Below are 21,254 nucleotides of genomic sequence, written 5' to 3' on the forward strand. Positions count from 1 at the left end.
GAGACATTCTGTAATTGTTTGGAATGATATGAGTTTAGTATCTCAGGGCTAGGTGCCAGCCCCTGCCCTGGCACTCCTTCTCTGCCACCTATCCTACGGCCCTCCGTTCTCACCATTCCCAACATCCTTTACCCCTGCCAGATTTACATACTCACTCTCCACTCCACACTGACAAATACGGTACTGTGCAAAAGTCTTAAGCACCCTCTATCAGGCCATTCAGTCCATCAAGTCTGTTCTTCCTTTTCATCACGGCTGATCTATTTCCCTCTCAACCCCATTCTCCTGCCCTCACCCCACTCCATAACCTTTCACTCCCTGTCTAATAAGACCATAAGACATAGGAGAAGGTGCACATACATAAGCATGCATATATGCACATGGTTATAATTTAATTCATGAGATGTGGGACAAGATAGAAGGTATATCTATATACAATCATGGGCTTAGAGTTGAACAATAAATATCAGTAATTGGTTTATTATTCTCACATGTACCAAGATACAGTGAGAAACTTTGATTTCTATTCCAACCATACAGATCATTTCAAAATATCAGTACCTTTACATAGTACCAAGGGAGAAACAATTAAAGAAAACAGAATATAGTATTACAATTAGAGAGAAAGTGCAGTGCAGGGATGCACTAAGGAATGATCAGTGCAGCCGTAATGAGGTTGATTATGAGGTCCATCTTTATCATACAAGAGGTTCAATATACCAATGTAATAGAAACTGTCCCTGAGGCTAGTGTTACATAGTTTCAAACTTTCATAGCTTCTTCCTGATGAAAGGAGGAAGGTATTGCCGACTGTCTTTACTGATTGTGCTCTGTTGGCTAGGAAATCAATGAATCAGATACAAAGGACCTTAGGTATAAGAGTTTGGAGATTTGTTTGTTTTGAATTATGGTATTGAAGCTGGAGCCTTGGTCAATAAATGAGTGTCTGGCATAGAGGTCTTAGTAATCAGATGCTTCAGAGAGGAGAATAGGGCTAGGAGACAGTCCACCATGGACAGGAAAATTGAGGTAAATCAAGATTGTCTCGGAGGCTGGAGTTAATGGATGCCATTAGCAGTCTCTCCAATTACATTATAATGGTGGAAGTCAGAGCCACTAGGTGGTAATCTTAAGGCACATTATCATACCAATTCCAAAAAAAGGTAATGGTCTTCTTAAATTAGGTGGGAACTTCAGATTGAAGAAGAGAGAGATTAAGAATGTCTGGAAATATCTCCACTAGCTGATTTGTGCATTTTCTGAGGACATGACTGGCAACTTTATTTGGACCACACACCTTCCATGTGCTCATTCTAAGGAAGAGTGATCTGATTACGAAAATTATGACTATGGTTACAGACGTGTAGAACGTTAACAGGGTGAGTGGTGTCATTTCATTCTCTTCTGTTCAAAAATGTGCATAGAATGATTTGGTCTCACAGCTGTTGGATTCTGATGTTTTAATACAAGGTTCTTTCAGAAGACAAGAAAGAGGCACAAAATTTATTATTTCATGATTGCTTTATTAAGCATTGATAGAACAAAGTAAAACCAAAAATGAACGGTGATAGAGCTCTACTAAGAGAAGGGAAAGCTAAGATTAAGATGGCGCTGCCTTATGGTCAGCAATTTTTATGCTCCAGAGATAAGGAAAATTCTATTCAAATTTATAATGAGACAATGATAACTCCTATTCAAATAATGAAGAACAAGAGAAGCTTCCAGGATTATACTTTGTATAACCACAAGATGCATAGTAAACTGTTATATGCATATGAAAACTACTTAAAATGCAAGAAGATAATTAATCATTAAACTGCAAAGAAAATAACAATTAAACAATCCAATCTAAGAATTAGACAGTTGGATACTACAATCCTCCCTTTGATTCTAATTCACAATTTTGAATCATAACATGTGAAAATTCAGAGGCAGTAAAACTTGTGGTTTCTACATTAAATATAAAATAATTTTAAAAAACTACTTAGGTTTGAAATGTCAAAGGGTAGATATTCTTCAAAGTATTCATAGGATTATGTCATGGTTAGACAGATTAGTAGGCACACTTACGTGAGCTTGAACTATTCTGTTAATGATTGCCTTGGAACATGTAAAAAAGATGTAATTTATGATAAGGCATATTAGTATGAATAATATGACCTGTAATATTGAGTAACTCCAGCTTCCGAGACTTAAATGAATCCAATCAAAGAAATCCCATCTATCAGATTGATGTATTTTAGCTGCTTCTTTACGGATATGACCAGCCAAATTAGTTATGTCTTCAGAGTCGTCAGGTATGTAAATACAACACTCCTTACCTATAATTGCACGTATCCACCTTAACTGCTAAGAGAAGATCTAATGCCATTTGATTTCCAAGAGCCATCTTTTGCATGGCAAACTTTTCTGTTGTCCTTCCAAGGCTGCAGCAACAGTTTTAATCTCTCTTACTCCTTGCAACACCACAACATTGGAATAAAACTAACGCAAAATTATCTCTTTCTGAAAAGTCTCTTTTACTTTTAGACCCAAAACATAATGGCAAGATGTGTATATGTCCCTTGACAGGAAAAACATACCCTAATTAATAAGATCCAAATCAATTTCATGAAAAAGAGGTGTAGGCTCTACTTCCACACATAAAGTACAAATTGTTCTATGAAGTTAGATAATTTCTTATTACTTGACAGGAGCTTTGTTGAATTGTAATATTTTCTGATAGTCTGAAAATTCCAGAGGTATGATCTCATTTAGGATAATGTAAAGCATAGTGATTATGCGATTATGCGAAAATTCCAGAGGTATGATCTCATTTAGGATAATGTAAAGCATAGTGATTATTGCGATACTATTGCAGCTTGGGCGCTAAGTTTCGCATTCGATTCCAATTTGGCATTTGGAAAGAATCTGTACGTCCTCCCTGTGGAATGCGTGAGTTTTCTTTGGGTGCTCAAGTTTCCTTCCGCTGTCCAAAGATACAATGGTTAGTGGGTTAATTGGTCATTGTAAATTTTCCCATGGTTAGCCTAGGGTTAAATTGGTGGTTGTTGGTTAGCACAGCTTTAAGGGCTAGAAGGGCCTATTCCACACTGTGTCTTGTTACGTAACCTCGTAACCAGGTAACTTACCAGCAAAAATAGCGGGATCAGCTGAGTTGGATGCTACTATTTTCAAACGTTTTATTCAAAAAGGGGCACAAACGTATGGTTAATACAAAACCTTCAGATCATATACATCGTCAAAACTCAATCTAAAACACCGGTGTAATAATAATCAATCAGAAATAAGCTCTATAGTTGTCTAGGGGATAATACTGAGTCCAATTGAAATATAAAGAGTCACTCAGAAGTTTGCAGGCTTTTCCCTTTTGGGAACCGCTGGGGTTTCACGTTGTGGAGAGAGAGAGATGGTTGAGAAAGGATAAACACTTGCCCGTTGTCTTTACAGAGCAAATTCTTGGAATCAGGGGAGCAGGTTTCCCCGTTGTTAGGTAAAAGTGGTCTTCTGTTGGTTCTAGCCACAGATTCAAAATTTGGAATCTAACGCACGTGGCTTCCTTCAAAATGGCTTCCCGCTCCCACGGGAATCGGTATCGTGCGTCCTTGGTGCGTCTGAGGGTTGTCCCCCCCTCAGACCCTCCTTTATACTTCTTCACGGGATCGCAGGTGTCAATCAGGTTGCAGGTGATGCGATCTCTCTCTCAACCAGCCCACTTTGCCCGAGGGCTTTTCACGTGGTTTTCATGAGACAATAGTCAATATCGCCTTTATTCTGCTTCTCGGGAGTACGTGGTCTTCCGCACGTCTCTCTCTCTCTTGGGTCAGTTGACCCCCCCTTGACTAGGGCTCTTGCGATTCTCACAAAGGAGGGGGCCGAGGTCATAACAGTCTAAACAAATAAATACATACATACATACATAAATAAGTAAAGTGCAATTGCATGAACTATGCCCTACCAGAATGGTACCTGCTGAACTCTGGGAAAAGTTAACTTTTATTCTGAATACATGAACAGATTTAATAGCTTTGTCATGAACATTAGATACAGATATAGAGATTTCCCAGGATGAGACATGAATAGGGTTATATATGATATTCCCTAAGTCATGCTGATTATATTGAAATATATGATCTAGTTTAAGACGGTTTGTGGGGGGCATGACCGTTGTGTAATTCATGTCTCCCTTGAGAATTATGAATCATAGACATAATGTCAACATCGCCATTGCTGAAATATTTAATAAAGAGGGTGCATGTTTGTTCTGGATCTGCAGAAATGCCTAGCATTGGTGAATATTTTGAAGCGTGCAATATATATTGATGCACTCAACAGCTGGAGGCATTAGTAGCGTCAGCAAATTCATGTGATACTCGCAAGTGTACATTATGAGACATCTCAACTGGCACATTGTGCGTAGGGAAAATTGGCAAAGATGTAACAACAACAAATAATATTAGAATAAATGTCATAGTGTCCAGTAGCTATCGGCTTACTTGAACTCTCCTGGTTAGTTAGTGATTTTCTCACTGTAGCCCAGCCACACAGACACTGGTGGTTACTAGCACATTAACCACAGTGCTCAGTGTTATCTTTGGGTACCACTTTAGCTCACTTGTGGTGGCTGGCATGTATCCACTTACTTCTACCTTTTACTTTCACTGCCAAGTTGGTAATTAACAACACTTGATAGCGACCTTCCTATCCAGCTCCCGGCAGATCCTTATGCAGATTCTTAATCAGGACCAACTCACCAAAAATCATGGTGTGTCCTCTTTCTGTTCGGTCACTCCAAGCAGCAGAAGCCTGTTGGGAAGCAGACTGGACAGCTTGGGTTATTTTCACACAATAGTTAACTGAACTGTCTGCCATAATGTGTATATTGGTGAATATTGAAAACCATGGTGAGCCTTCCTCATGATATTTAGTCAGTTGTTGTTTGATAATTTGATTAATTCGTTCAACTTGTCCTGATGACTCTGAGACGTGAATAATAAAAAAAAACATTTGATTTTCATAAGTCCACATAATTCCTGACAAACACTCCCAGTGAAGTATTTTTCTTGGTCAGAGTCAAAGTGACATGACAATCCTCATATAGGAATATAGTCCTTGAGTAGAGTTTTTGCTGCATGTGTGTGACAGTGGCTTTCCTTGCTGGAATAGATTCCACCCATCTTGAAAACTTGTCCACTATTACCAGTACGTCTGAGTATCCTTGACACATTGGTAAAGAAATGTAGTCCATTTGTGGGTTTAAAAATGGACATGGTGGCAGGAGCACTTAATTTTGGTAGCTTTTCTGCTGCTCCAGGACTTGTTTACTGGTATGTCATGCACCTTTCAAGCTTTTGTCGAGCTTGTGCCCTGAACTTTGGATTCCTCCACCATTGGGAGGATCTGTCAATCATCTTTCACATTCCAATGTGTCTGAGGGAGTGTATTTGCTATGCCAGATAATCTTGTATGTATATTCATCTGTGATACAGAGTTCAACTTTGTTTCAATAATTCCAGTCATCAGGTTTACTGCATAGGTTCTTGGTACTTTTTTTACTCCTTTCATTACTTCCCGTGCTGCTCTTTTTGCATTTCATCAGCAATGCATTTCCACAGCTTTCCATTGCAGTCATGTTGGAGTAGCTTTTTACTTTTAGTACAGCAACTTCTGATGGCAATTGTACAACATATCGCTATCATCGCTTAAAACTAACGGAAACAATACTGTTTGTGGATGGATGCATCCTCATAGAATTCCACACAGGAAGTGTGGCTGAAGAAGAACTAGAAATTTTTCAAACTTCAAAGGAAGCATTTTATACCCACCCCTACATTAAGAATCTCTGATAAAGGTGAACTATTTACCCTGTCTGTCAGCGAGAAACACATGATAGCAGTTTTAACTCAAGAACATAGAGACTGATGACATCCTGTAGGTTGTTACTCTACAAAAGGTCTGTATACTATGACTCCTCAATGATTGAGAGAGGAATTTGAATAAGCCGTGCTTTCTGGAACTGAAGTTCTGACATCAGGAAGCATGGCTCCAGGTACCTCTGCACAACAGGCCGAACTAAATTCTCTGACTTAAGCCTGTAAGGTGGTAATATGTACACTGATTCTTGATGTTCTTTCAGAATTGTTCATGGTTTTGAAGCTTATGGAGTCAGCGGGGATTTCTTATAGCTATAGGAACCCCAATGAAGAATGGACAATTAGCCCCAAAACTAATGGATGTCAGAATCAGAATCAGGTTCATTATTACCGGGATTTGTTGTGAAATTGTGAACTTAGCAGCAGCAGTTCAACGTAATATAGAAGAAAGAAAATAATATAATAACAAATAAATAAGTAAATCAATTACAAGATACGTATATTGAATAGATTAAAAATTGTGGAAAAAACAGAAATAATATATATTTAAAAAATGAGCTAGTGTTCAAGGGTTCAAGGTCCATTTAGGAATTGGATGGCAGAGGGGAAGAAGCTGTTTCTGAATCACTGAGTGTGTGCCTTCAGGCTTCAGTACTTCCTGCCTGATGGTAACAGTGAGAAAAGGACATGCCCTGACTGCTGGAGGTCCTTAATAATGGACGCACCCTTTCTGAGACACCATTCCTTGAAGATGTCCTGGGTACTTTGTAGGCTAGTACCCAAGTTGGAGCTGACTAGATTTACATCCCTCTGCAGTTTCTTTCGGTCCTGTGCAGTAGCTCCTCCATCCCAGACAATGATGCAGCCTTTCAGAATGCTCTCTATGGTACATCTATAGAAGTTTTTGAGTGCATTTGTTGACATACCTACAGATCTAGCCTTCAGCAGTCAACATACCTCCTGGTTCATCCACAGCTTTTGGTTTTGGAATGTACAGTAAGTCTTTGTAGGCACACTCTCATCCACACAGTTTTTAATGAAGTCAGTAACAACTGCAGCATACTTATTCAGTTTCAAAGATGAATCCCTGAATATGGTCCAGTCCACTGATTCAAAGCTGTCCTGTACCCTGTGCTTCCCTTATTCATACCTTCTTGGTCCTCACTGCTGGTGCTGCGGTCTTCAATTTCTGCCTATACGCAGTACTGTCAAGTGATCAAACTTCCCAAAGTGAGGGCATGGAATAACATTCTTGATGGTGGTGTGACAATGGTCCAGTGTGTTGTTTCTTATAGTATTGCAAGTGATCTGTTGATGGTAATTGCTTAGTGGTTATTTTAGACTGGCCTGGTTAAAATCCTCCAAAATGACGGTGAAGTCATTAGATCATCTAAAGCCAGATTGACATTGGCCTAAGGTGAAATGTATACCGCTATCAAAATGATCCCGGAGATCTCCCATAGAAGCTAAAAAAGACGGCACTTAACTGCTAGATATTCCAAGTCTGGTGAGCAGAATTGGAACTACACTGATATATTTGTGCACCAAGAAGGGTTGATCAAGAGACATACTCCTCCACCTCTGCTTTTGAGAGACTCTACAGATCTATCCCGGCGGTGTATAGTAAACCCATCAATCTGATTCACTACATCCAGTACAGAAGGGGTTAACCAGGATTCCGTGAAACAAAGGACACACACGGTCCTAATGTCCCTTTGATTCAGCATCCTAGTTCTGAGATCATCAATTTTATTCGCCAGTGTTTGCCAGCAAGATGGTTGGTATTGGAACTTCAAACCCTGTTTCCTTAACACACTTGTATCCCTGATTTGCAGCCACACTTCTTGCTTCCAATCTTATTGTTTCATTACTGTCAACCTCTCTTAAGTTGCTAGGAGCCACTGTAGAGTCCATGTCATGTCCTCCTGTAATTCTTTGAAGTTCAGATAGTAATGCAGTCTCCAGGGACTGTCTGATGTAGGTAATGTTCTCCAAGGCAGAGCTTCAGGGGTAGCATCACATGAAGCATTACTAGCAGGACCACCCACTTGGAGTTGTGGCTGCACTTTTCGATTTTCCTTTTGTCCACTTTGAAACTCTGTACAATGCACATTGATCCTATCTTGTTGTTTTGCACATTCAGTTAATGAAAAGAATTGCACTTTAGTCTTTTTACTGTCTCTATCATGCTGTCTGTGTAGTTTATCGTAAGCATTATGTTTCTTTCCCAATCCATTAATAAAATCCTTTACTCATACCGATAACTTTTTAATTCACTCAAAGTTTCAGTCAAACTGACCATTTGGACTTATCTTTGAATAGGAAGCATTTATTTCCTTTTTTCCAGGCATTTTTCTTGATTTTAATAAACTTAACATTGTTGGTATATTTAATTTGGATTTTTTTCATTAAATTCATTAAACTAAGCTATTTTATGCAGGTAAGACCAGTAGGTTTTCCTGACTTTGGCTTTTGTTTTGATTCGACCTTAATTTGTACATACTTTATATTACTTTGAATGTGATCTCAAAATATTAATAGATTGCAACCGCTCAGTTGTCCTTTGACCAGTAAATAGATCGTCTTGCGACTATTAAGTTGTCCTGCACTGAATCAATGTATTGCAATCGATGGATTTTTTTGCTAGGTACTGATGGATTGTGTGTAACTGAAGTAGGTCGATGTATGACCGGATTAGGTTGGCCTGCAACAGAAATGGATTGCCAGCTGCTGAAGTAGGTTGTCTTGCAAATGAAATGGATGGCAACCAATATTTTTACAGCTGTTTTCTTTTTTAAACAGCAACACAGCGGTCCCCAATCCTAATTTCCATCCAATATCTGAAGCCAGAATCAGTTTATTCAGACAACAGAGGAACAGAAGAAGTTCTTACACCTTTTGTTGAATGCTATAAGTTCTGCTCTGTCTGACAGCTTTGAGTCCTTAACTTGAAAATCTTTGCTGACTACGTCATTTGAGGGATTCTGAAGTTTAAATCCAAGGTTCTTTCAGAAGTTAGGAAAAAGGCACAGAGCTTGTTGATTCATGATTGTTTGATTAATCATTGATAGAACAAAGGAAAATAGAAAACGAACAGTGATAGAGGTCTACTAAGTGAAGGGAAAGCTAAGATTAAAATAGCACTGCCAAATGGTCAGCTAATTTTATACTACAGGGATAAAGAAAATTCCATTCAAATTTATAGATAAGAGTCAACCAATAGGATAGCTCTTATTCAAATAATGCTGGCAAGAGAAGTTTCCAGAATCATTCTTTGTATAACCACTATTTATTTATACTTATTTAGAGATTAAACTGATACATGCATATAAGAACTGCTTAAAATACAAGCAAATAATTCATTATTGAACTGCAAAGAAAATAGCAATTAAACAGTCCAATCTAAGAATTAAATCCAACAGAGTGTTGTTGTCAATGATACTGCTCAACTTTGTTTTGTAAAGAATTTAGTTCTCATACAACTACGGTGGGAGTAAGCAATCAATTTAACACTGAGGTATTAAAAGCAGTAGGAAATGACAGTTTTAAACAAGGCAAAAGAAACACTCAGAGGAAAACATATGCAGATAATTATAAACACAAGAGATTCTACAGATACTGAAAATGCAGAATAACACACACAAAATGCTAAAGGAACTTAGCCTGTCAGGCATTATTGATGAAGAGTAATAAATAGTTGATGTTTCGGATCAAGACCTTATCCGGAATGGAAAGGAATGGGGAAGAAGCCAAAATAAGAAGGTTGGGGGAGGGAAAGGAGTAAAAATTGGCATTTGATAGGTGAAAGCAGGTGAGGGGGATAGTAGGCTAGTGGCAAAGTGGCAATGAAATGAGAATCTGGGTCATGATAGGTGGAAAAGGTAAATGGCTGAAGAAGATGGAATCTGATAGGAGAAAAGAGTGGACCGGGGAGAAAGAGAACAGGGAGGAGATAGACAAATGGCAAGAGAAGGGGTGAGAAGGGATAAGAGGGGATCCAGAATAAGGAATGGAAAAAGAGAGAAGGAAGAGGAGAGAGAAATTACTGGAAGTTAAAGATATTGATTTGATGTAATCAGGTTGGAGGCTACCCAGATGGATTATTTATTTATCACATGTACATCAAAACATACAGTGAAATGTGTCATTTGCATTAACAACCAATAGAGCCTAAGGATATGCTGGGGCAGCAAGCAAACACTCTAACTCCAACATAACACAATAAAACAGAGCCCAATAAGCAACAAGACAACAACAGCCCCATTTTATCTCCTATCCACTCATACGTACAGTCCTTCAACCCCAGGACAGGTCACAAGGTCTCCAGTGGACTTGCAGACTCAGCCATTGAGCTTTGACTTGCAAACGTCCAGTTGATGAGGTTTCAATATTTGGTATCGACCCTAGGTTGAGCCCAAGATCCAGGCCTCGAACTCCAGCCTCACTGCTTCACATACCCAGAGACTCACCGGCCCTTGTGCATCCTGTTCACATGGACATCCAATCCCAGGAGCTGCCAACCTGGAGGGTACTTGTTGACCTGTGGGACTGCCAACTCTTGCCTTCACTGATTGTTGTGCACAGTGCTTTCCAACCCAACCTCCACAATATACTTCAGCACACAGCCATGTCACTGTCCTTCACGCACAGAGTGCTTGAGGCCTAGCTGCTGGACGTGCTTTGTCACATGTCCACAGTGCTGGCAGTATAGCATGGAGCAGAGGCCTAGACTTTGACCAGACCTCTAATCCTTCCACATCCCTGTCCCTCAACAGTAATTTGACCTCTAAATTCCTTCTTTGTCCTCAAAAACATCCATGTAAACTTAAAAATCAACTCAGTCTGAGCCATGAACTTAACAGAGACTGCAGCTCATGGTCATCTTGATCAGAAGATGTAGCATTCACCATTTTTGATACAATTTCTATATTCTCATGATAACTTTCCTGCAGAGAGGACATTCTGATGAGCATCATGCTAAGCCTCACATTCAGGAAACTGCAACAGCGTAGTTATGTCAGTGAAGAGAGAGTGTATAAATGGAATGAATATTTCCAGTAGATTTCTTTTCACACCAAAATCATTCACTTTTTTTTCATTGCAGTTTCTGCAAATCTGGAAAAAAAAGTAGGATGCTGGAAACACTCAACATTTGAGAACAAAAGATGTGTGCGTGCACAGACACGTGCATGCACACCTTAGGAAGAGCATTAACGACAAGTTGGCAGTAAATAAGTGTCCGTGACAGCTCATCAAATATAAATTGTCAGTGATTATCAGAAAGTAGTTCAGTGAGAAAGTCTTGACAATGAACTCCCTCAACAGCCATCCTCTGGGTAGTAATTCTGGATGATACTTTTATATCCTAGCATGGGAGAATGGAAGTCAACTTTAACACCCTAGTTGTTGCTCTGGATAAGATCAGTTAACTGACCACAAGGCTACAAAGTTTCATTCCCTTATTATTGATAAGGAAAACCCTTGTCATTTCAAATTTCCAGCTATTTTGATTGAGAATAAATTACTGTTAGCCTACTCCTAATTCATAAGGTACATGAACAAAGGCATTCAATAATATATTTGCAATGCTTAGAATGACAAAGAACCATTGAATGCTTGCTGACTGCCATTAACAAAGTGGTCTCCCTCGAAATTAGGTTAGCAGAACAACTGATCTCCCTTACCTCCATTCAGGACCCCCAGGAAGTCCTTCCAGGTGAGGCAACACCACCTGCAAATCTACTGTGGTCATCTATTGTGTCCAATGCCCCTGCTGCGACCTCCTATACAGTGATGAGATCCATCATAAATTGGGGGACTGCTTCACCTAGCACCTCTGCACCATCCACCACAAGCGGAACCTCTTGGTGGCCAAACATTTTAATTCCAGTTCCCATTCCAGTTCTGACATATTGGTCCATGGCCTCCTCTTGTGCCAAGATGAAGCTACCTTCAGGGTTGAGGAGCAACACCTTATATTCTGTCAGGATATCCTCCAACCTGATGGCATGAATACAGATTTCTTCTTCTGGTAAACAAATTCTCCCCTCCTCTATTCCCCACTCTGACCTCTTTCACCTCGGATGGTTGAAGAAGTTCAGCATGAGTCCTCAATCCTGAGTAGTTTATACGGGGACAGAATTGAAAGCATCCTGACTGGCTGTATCACTGCCTGATATGGGAACTGTACTTCCCTCAATTGCAGGATTCTGCAGAGAATGGTACAGACAGCCCAGCACATCTGCAGATGTGAACTTCTCACTATTCAGGACATTTACAAGGACAGGTGTGTAAAAAGGTCTCAAAGGACCATTGGGGACCCAACTCACCCTAACCAGAAACTGTTCCAGCTGCTATCATCCAGGAAACGGTACCACAACATTAAAGCCAGGACCAATAAGCTCCGGACAGCTTCTTCCACGAGGTCATCGGGCTGATTAATTCAAGCTGACACAATTGTATTTCTAAGCTATATTGACTGTTCTGTTGTATATTTTACTGTGCATACTATTTATTACAATTTACTATAATTTGCACATAGCACATTCAGATGAAGATGTAACAAATAAAGGTTTTTACTCCTCATGTATGTGAAGGATGTAAGAAATAAAGTCAATTCAATACTTCTTCTCACCTGCCTATTACTTTTCTCTGGGTCCCTCCTCCCTTCCTTTCTCCAACGGTCCATTCTCCTCTCCTATCAGATTCCTTCTTCTCCAGCTGTTGACCTTTCCTACCCACCTGGCTTCACCTATCACCTTTCAGCCACTCTCCTTCTCTTCTCCCCACCTTTTTATTCTGGCAGCTTCCCCCTTCCTTTTCAGTCTTGAAGGGACTCTGCCCTTCTATCTATCTATTCATTTCCATACATGGTGCCCGACCTGCTGAGTTCCTCCAGCATTTTGTGTGATTTGCTTTGAATCTCCAGTATCTGCAGACTTTCTCATGTTTATGTGGAAGATAATTGCCAGTTTCATTGGAATTTCCAGAAAAAAAGCGTGATTGTTGTAATACATCCTTTTGTTGATATCAGAAAGTAACACAACAATAGATGTTTCACCATTTTTTCTTCAAAAAATTACTTTTGTTTAGGAGTGATATGTAGCATTTCTTTTTATTTATCAATTGCATTAGTGAAGATATTTGAATTGTTTCCTGAAGGTCTTTGGAAACTACAGCTGAGGCAGTGTTTTCATATTCTTGTATTAACACAGGTATAATTATGTGTATAGTTATCATCTGACTATTCTATTCTACCGGATGAGCACTTTGCATCCAGGTCATAAAACAAAACTTGTTACTTTTCTTTCTGCTCAGAGGCTTTACTATTGCCAGAACATTACATGATTACAATGGTTGTAAGTGTCCTGGGAAGGGAAAGGATAGTATTCATGCAGTACAATTAAAGTTTCAATAAAGAATATGATGATGCGATTTAAAAAAAAAACACTCTGTGTTCCTGTTGTGCAATGCTGTATGTAAAAAAAGTTTGCTGTTAGATAATTGTGTGAAGGGACAATAGGAAATGAAGCAAACATGAGGAAATCTGCAGATGCTGGAAATTCAAGCAAAATACATATAATGCTGGTGGAATGCAGCAGGCCAGGCAGCATCTATAGGGAGAAGTACACTCGACGTTTTGGGCTAAGAGGGTCTCGGCCCAAAATGTCGACTGTACTTCTTCCTATAGATGCTGCCTGGCCTGCTGCGTTCCACCAACATTTTGTGTGTGTTTATAAGAAATGAAGGTCCATTTGAAATGGTGCTTCACTTTCACAGTAATCATGATGCAACTTACATTAGTTCAGTCTAATGATTGAACAAAAAGGATTGCATTTTATTATTCCATAAAAGGCTGCTTTCAGACATCTCCATTTCTTTTTCTAGTTTTCCTGCATTTAATAATTAAACTTCTGCCTGATACCCCATCTACTCCGGCTACTTCCTGGTACTTTTGTGTCTAGTTTTTCAACTGCAAGAGAACAAAGGGGCAACATACGTAATTTGATACTGCCTTTGGATGAAGTCTATGCACATGTATTTTCTTTCTGTGGGAAGACAGATATTAAAGGTAAATAGAATTAACTTAAACTTCATGATTGCCTTCTCTGAAGCTAAATACTTTCCAGAATTAAAATAATGAAGAGATGCATCTGTGGAATGTTAAGCACACAATTTAGCAAAAAGTCTTTGCAATTATGAAAAATTCACTCATCATTTCCTCTCAACTGTTTTAAATTCATTTTTATCAATAGTATTCTCATTCAGAAAGTTAGGTGTTGCTCCTCCACATTAGAGTCAGATCATAATCCATACTGACCTTCAATGATATTGACCGCAAACTTTAAAATGCAGAATTTACTCACTTTCTATATGATGTGAACAAGGGCTGTCATTTAGCTGTAAACTCCATTTATATATATATATCAGTTTCTTATGTATTTTCCATCAGCATAGAGAGTTATTTTCAAATAAAAATGTGCTTCAGTATTAAGCAAATAAAATGAAACTGCCACTTTAAGGATGCAGTTGGTTAAAACTGAGTTTCCTCTGAATCTCCCCTTTCCCTTGCACACATATCTCTCTCCCTCACATGCACTCATGCTCTTTCCTCCCACAGAATAGCTCAATGCCTCTGAAGAAGTATGTTCCCTCCCACACCTATTCAAACTCTTCGAGTTTCACTGCATCATTGTTTGAGTGGACTATGCTTCAATGTGAAAATGAAAGCAGTTCAGCTTAATGTAAATCACGTTGATATATAGTTTTAAAATTAATTCAGTTATTTTTCCAAGAAGTGTCACTGAGAGGTAGTCTTGTACCACAAGGAAACAATGTAACTTTAATTTAAAGCTGTTGAAATGTTGGATGTATAAAGAAACAAGCAGTAGGGCTCAGGCTTCATGTGATACGGAAGTGTAACATCTGAAACTTGAAATACTAGAAGTATCTGGAGACATTACATTTTTGTACAATAATGTTACCAATATCAGACTTACCAATTTCATTTAATGACAGTAAACTTCAACAATTAAGATCCTACATTTTCCAATAACATGCCAATTTCAACTTTGACCTGAGGACAGCTCCTCACTCTACTCCAGTGCAACTATTTCTTTACACACATTAACTATCTTTAATGCCAGGAAGAAGTTTCCTATTTACCACCAATACATACATTCATTGGCAGTTTTGTGTTTTTGATTTATGCCCTTTGGGAAAAGACTGGAATTTGCCTATATTTATTTCACATAGAATTTTTCACAGCTGCCTTAAAATGGAGACTTCCATTCTATTTGTCTAAACTGATTTCAAATCAGCAAAGTTAAAATTAGCATTGTAACTTGTTGTATAATGCATTCCCTCAAGTTTTAACAGTTTAACTTTAGATTTCTTCATCTTAAATCTGGTTCTGTTTCATTATACATTAATCACAGAACAACATTTCAAGCTAAAACGAATCTCTTAGATTCAAGCCACAGGAATAGCGTACTTTTACTGGTATTATTAATGGTTAAAGATTGGCATTCTCTATAGGTAGATTTTTACATGGAAGCTATAAAGTTATTATTGAATTATAAGAAATAAAATGAAAACCATGATGCTGAGATGTATCCACTATTAGGAGACCTATTTTCAACATAAGAAGCTGATCATTTAAAACTGATTCCGTAGGAATTTTTTCTCAGAGTGTGGAGAATCTTTGGAATTCTCTGCTCTTGAAGATTATGGAAGTTAGAGCACTGGAGGGATTTAATGAAAATAAGGATAAATTGTTGAAAGTTTGGGCAATCGGACCACATAAGACCATAAAACATAGGAGCAGCATTAGGCCATTTGGCCTATTATTTTGCACTGTCATTCGATCATGGCTGATTTATTTTCCCCCTTAATGCCATTCTCTTGCTTTATCCCTAATTCATTTGATGCCCTTATTAATCAGGAACCTATCAAGCATTGGAAACTGCAGTGGGAGGAGCTAAAAATGGCACCAGTAATTTTTGCAGATCTGGGCGACTTCTTCCAGTTTGTCTGCAGAAGAGTTTAGTTCTCCTCTTCTCATGTCTCTTTCTTCTTTTCCATGGTGGCTGGGGCCTGCTGAAGTCCCTGACCCGCTCTCGGAACTTGCCGAGCAGCCTGACACTTTGATATCTCAAGGTGCAGCCTAGAAGACATGTGCCTTCAGGGTGCAGCTCTGTGGGTGACCCAATTCCTCGCTGATTTCACCAACTGAAGTGTCAAAGGAGATTGAAACATCGAAACAGTGGGCAGGTAGTGTATGCTGCTGTTGAAAGGAGGTCTCTGCTCTCTCTCTCTCTCTCTCTCGATGGTGACAGAGAGTCTGCTGGTCCTCGAGTTGGAGGAATTCAGACAAGCAACACTGCAGATTGTATCACTGAAACAGCGAGTTGTTGTTCTCCCCTCTTGTTGTGGCAGGAGGTATATATATCTCTCCCTTGCTAGTGAGAGAGAGAGAGAACCTATCTGATATGTTAAAGTGTTGGGATGGATGGTAGTTTTTGATGGACTCTAGATCATGATCTGGGGCTTTGCTATTGATTGTATGGTGGGTGGTGTGGGTTGCTGGAGTAAGTGGAAGGAGGGTTGATGTTTTTGCTGCTGCTTGTGCATGGGAGGGGGAAGGGAGGACTTTAATGTTCTTACATTTTCTGCCTGTCATTCTTTGAGGTTCTTATTTCTGTTTTTATGGATGTCTGTGAAGAGTAAGGATGTCAGATGATATACTGTATATACACTCTGATATTAAATTGAAGCATTGAACCACTGAAGCTCTGCTTTAAATATATTGAACGACTTGGCTTCCATGACCATCTGTGACAATTAATTTTGGATTCCCCACCTTCTGGCTAAAGAACTTCCTCCTCATCACTGTTCTAAAGAGATGTCCTTCCAGACAGAGGCTGTGTCCAATGGTAAATCATGCTTGACTAATCTGTTGGAGTTTTTCGAGGATGTAACCAGGAAGTTAGACGGGTGAGATCCAGTGGATGTAGTGTACCTCAATTTTCAGAAGGCATTTGATAAGGTCCCACATAGGAGATTGGTGGGTAAAATCAAAGCTCAGGGCATTGGGGGGAAGACATTGACATGGATAGAAAACTGGTTGGCAGATAGAAAGCAAAGGGTAGCGGTGAATGGGTGTTTCTCGGAATGGCAGGTGGTGACTAGTGGGGTGCCACAGGGCTCGGTATTGGGACTACAGCTGTTTACAATTTACATCAACGATTTGGATGAAGGCATTGAAAATAACATCAGCAAATTTGCTGATGATACTAAGCTGGGTGGCAGGGTGACATGTGATGAGGATGTTAGGAGAATTCAGGGTGACTTGGATAGGCTGGGTGAGTGGGCAGATACTTGGCAGATGATGTTTAATGTGAATAAGTGTGAGATTATCCACTTTGGGAGCAAGAACAGGAAGGCATATTATTATCTGAACGGTGTAGAGTTAGGTAAGGGAGAAATACAAAGAGATCTAGGAGTCCTTGTTCATCAGTCACTGAAGGTGAATGAGCAAGTGCAGCAGGCAGTGAAGAAGGCTAATGGAATGTTGGCCTTTATTACAAAGGGAATTGAGTACAAGAGCAAGGAAATCCTCTTGCATTTGTACAGAGCCCTGGTGAGACCACAACTGGAGTATTGTGTACAGTTTTGGTCTCCAGGGTTAAGGAAGGACATCCTGGCTGTAGAAGAAGTGCAGCGTAGATTCACGAGGTTAATTCCTGGGATGTCTGGACTGTCTTATGCAGAGAGGTTAGAGAGACTGGGCTTGTACACGCTGGAATTAAGGAGATTGAGAGGGGATCTGATTGAAACATATAAGATTATTAAGGGATTGGACAAGATAGAGGCAGGAAATATGTTCCAGATGCTGGGAGAGTCCAGTGCCAGAGGGCATGGTTTGAGAATAAGGGTTAGGTCATTTAGGACAGAGTTAAGGAAAAACTTCTTCTCCCAGAGAGTTGTGGGGGTCTGGAATGCACTGCCTCGGAAGGTAGTGGAGGCCAATTCTCTGGATGCTTTCAAGAAGGAGCTAGATAGGTATCTTATGGATAGGGGAATCAAGGGATATGGGGACAAGGCAGGAACCGGGTATTGATAGTAGTTGATCAGCCATGATCTCAAAATGGCGGTGCAGGCTCGAAGGGCCGAATGGTCTACTTCTGCACCTATTGTCTATTGTCTATTGTTTTAGAGTCTCCCTTTACAGAAACAGCCTGTCCACATTCACTTTATCTAGGCTTTTCAATATTCAGTACATTTCAAAGAGATTGCCCTCCCCACAAACCCCCCTCATTCTTCTGAACTGCATGGAGTACAGTCCTAGAGCCATCAAATACTCCTCATTTGCTAACCCATTCATTCCCAGGATAATTCTATTACCATGCGCTGGATCCTCTGCAAAGCCAGTACATCCAAAACTGCTTACAATGCTCCAAATGTGGTCTGACCAATGCCTTATAAAGCCTCAGCAATTACATGCTTGCGTTTATATTCTAGTCTTCTGGAAATAGATGATCACATTACATTTGCCTTCCTTACTACTGACTCAACCTGTAAATTAAATTGAGAGCTTTGTACAACTAGCACAAAAGCAGACCTATTGAATGTGTACATAAAACATGGAACAGTAGAGCACTGAACAGGCCATTTGGCCCACGATGTCGCGCTGATCTTTGTGCCAATTTATATGAAGTATCTTCCTTTTGTCTATCAACCATCTCCCTCCATTCTCTTCATTTTATGTGTCCAGCTAAAACTCTCTTCAACTCCACCAAAATGTCTCCTTCGACCACTACCCCTGCAATCCACTCCAGGCACCTACCACTCTTTACTTAATTCATAGATAATACTTTATATTCTTTTCATAGTAAAACATTTTCACTAATTATAACACTTTTAACATTATGTTTAGTTATTGGTGATTACAAATGTTTGTGAGTGTCAAAGACAAATGTAAGCACTTCAGTTAAACAGTAGATTTGCTAGCTGGTGAATTGATTGATAGAGTTAGAGGTGGCCCCGTATAGCCCTAAGCCTAACTGTCTGCAGGATGCTGGACTATTAGTGGAACATTGCATCCGGACTATGATAGAAGGTGCAACTTGTCCCAGGTGCAGTGGACTACTAAACTCAACTCAGGGGAAGAGCTACCCGTTGACTACCTGGCCAATTAGCTGATGAGGGGGCATAACATGGTCAGATAAAGAACTACAAAAATGGAATCAAAATGCATATGATACCTAGCAATTGATGATAAGCTTCAGATAAGACAAAAATAAGGAAATAAGTGTGTAGATGGTTTCTCAAAACATTTTGCTAAGTGTTGCTAGTTCACCTTTTCATGGTAAATTCCTCACAAGGAGTTGCAATAGGGCTAGAGGCAAACAGGAATTTTGAATCATTGTGCATTGCAGGACACAGAAGTACAAACTCAGCCACATGTATTGTTAAACACAGAAATAGTTGTACAGAAATGGAGGACCACAAGCTTGTTGTAAACTTTTGTAGAATACTTCACGTGTCTGTTACTTTCATTTGAGAAGACAAAATTTTATTCCAAATAGCTGACATCTTGAGTTTATATTTACTTGTCAGAAGCATTTAGGCAAAGATGCCTTTAGGTAATAAAGACATTAAGCTATAATTTGGAGATATCATTATATGCTGTCAGAAGTGCTTAAAACTGCTTGCTGAAATTATATTTCAAGATGCCCAGTGCTGAATAATTGCAGTATCCAACTGGAAACCTTACTTGGCACTGGCTTGTTTAAACAAAAAAAAAGTTACAGGCTAGTTACAGGAAAATGAAGAATACCATGCTTTTACACTTATTTTGTCAGCTTTGTCACAGAGTTTTTGGATCAAAACCCAGCACCCCACTTGAGCTCAAATTCCATGCTGACAAAAGTGCAGATTTTTCATTCTTTCATGGGACTGTTAGAGAAATTAAGTAACTGTTATGTATCTGGTTTCACAGAAAAGGACATGGAAAGTCTCTTAGAAATAATACAATTCCCATAAGATTGAAGAGCTCAAAGAGATTGGAATTAATAAGAAATAGTTACGAGAAAGAAACAAATGGGATTGAAAGATGATTCTGATTAACTTCATCCTAGGATTTGAAGGAGATGACTATGGAGATTGTGAAAACACTGGCTGTTATCTTTCAAATTTTCCCAGCTTCAAGGTCGTTTTGCATAGATTAGAAGGTAGAGATCATAATTATACTCTTCTAGAAAGGAAGAATTAGAAAGCAAGCAATGAGAGAACAGCAGCTCATAAAGCTGATAGAATGGATTATTAAGGAAGAGATCACTGGGAACTTGGAAAATAACAATGAAAGTAAAATCACATTGGACCACTCTAGTAGAGTTTTTTGATGTTGTTCCAAGCAGATAGATCAGAACGAACCAATTGTTATGGTCTATCTGCACTTCTGGAAAAGTTTTGATAATATGAAACTACTGAACAAAATTAGAGCAGAGAGCATAAAGACTGCTGCACTGGCAGGTTGAGGATTGAAAGCAGGAATCAATGGAAAGTGGTGACAAGAGGGGTACCTTGTGGATCTGTATGGAACTTCAGACATTTACAACCTCTGTAAATAATGTAGATGAGCAGATCAAATGCAATATATCCATGTTTGTTGATGCAAAGCTGTTATTCAGAGTAAGCTGTAAAAAGGGTGCAGAGTGAATATGGTGAGGATAAAGAAGGTATGATGAATCATAGCAAATGGAACACAATGTGGAAACATATGCGGCTATCCACGTGAAGCATCCATGTTGTTAAGTGGTAAGTGCCAGATAAATGATAAAGGCTACACAAATCACTGAAAGTTAATATATACACTCTTTGGCCACTTTATTAGGTACATCTGTAAACCTGCAAATATCTAATCAGCCAATTATGTATCATCATCTCTATGCATAGAAGCATACAACGAGGTCAAGAGGATCAGTTGTTCAGAACAAACATCAGAAGGGGGAAGAAATATGATCCAAGTGAATCTGACCATGTAATGATTGGAATGGCCAGATTGGCTCTAGCTGGCAGAAAGGCAACAGGATCTCAAATAATCATGCTTTACAGCAGAGGTGTGCAGAAGAGTATCTTTGAATGCACAGCACGTCCAACTTTGAAGTGGATGGACTCCAGCAGCAAAAAACCACAATGTATACTCGGTGTCCACTTTGTTAGGGATAGGAGGTACCTATAAGGTGGCCACTGAGGATACAGGAACAACAATGAATTTAAAAAGTTATTTGTTCTTTGTGGAAGAGGATATGAATAAAAGGGAAGAGGTATACCAAATCTATAGGGACCTATTGAAGTTACATTTTTAAATATTGTGGA

This window comes from Hemitrygon akajei, chromosome 11 (assembly GCF_048418815.1).
Source record: "Hemitrygon akajei chromosome 11, sHemAka1.3, whole genome shotgun sequence".
In the NCBI taxonomy this organism is placed as follows: domain Eukaryota; kingdom Metazoa; phylum Chordata; class Chondrichthyes; order Myliobatiformes; family Dasyatidae; genus Hemitrygon; species Hemitrygon akajei.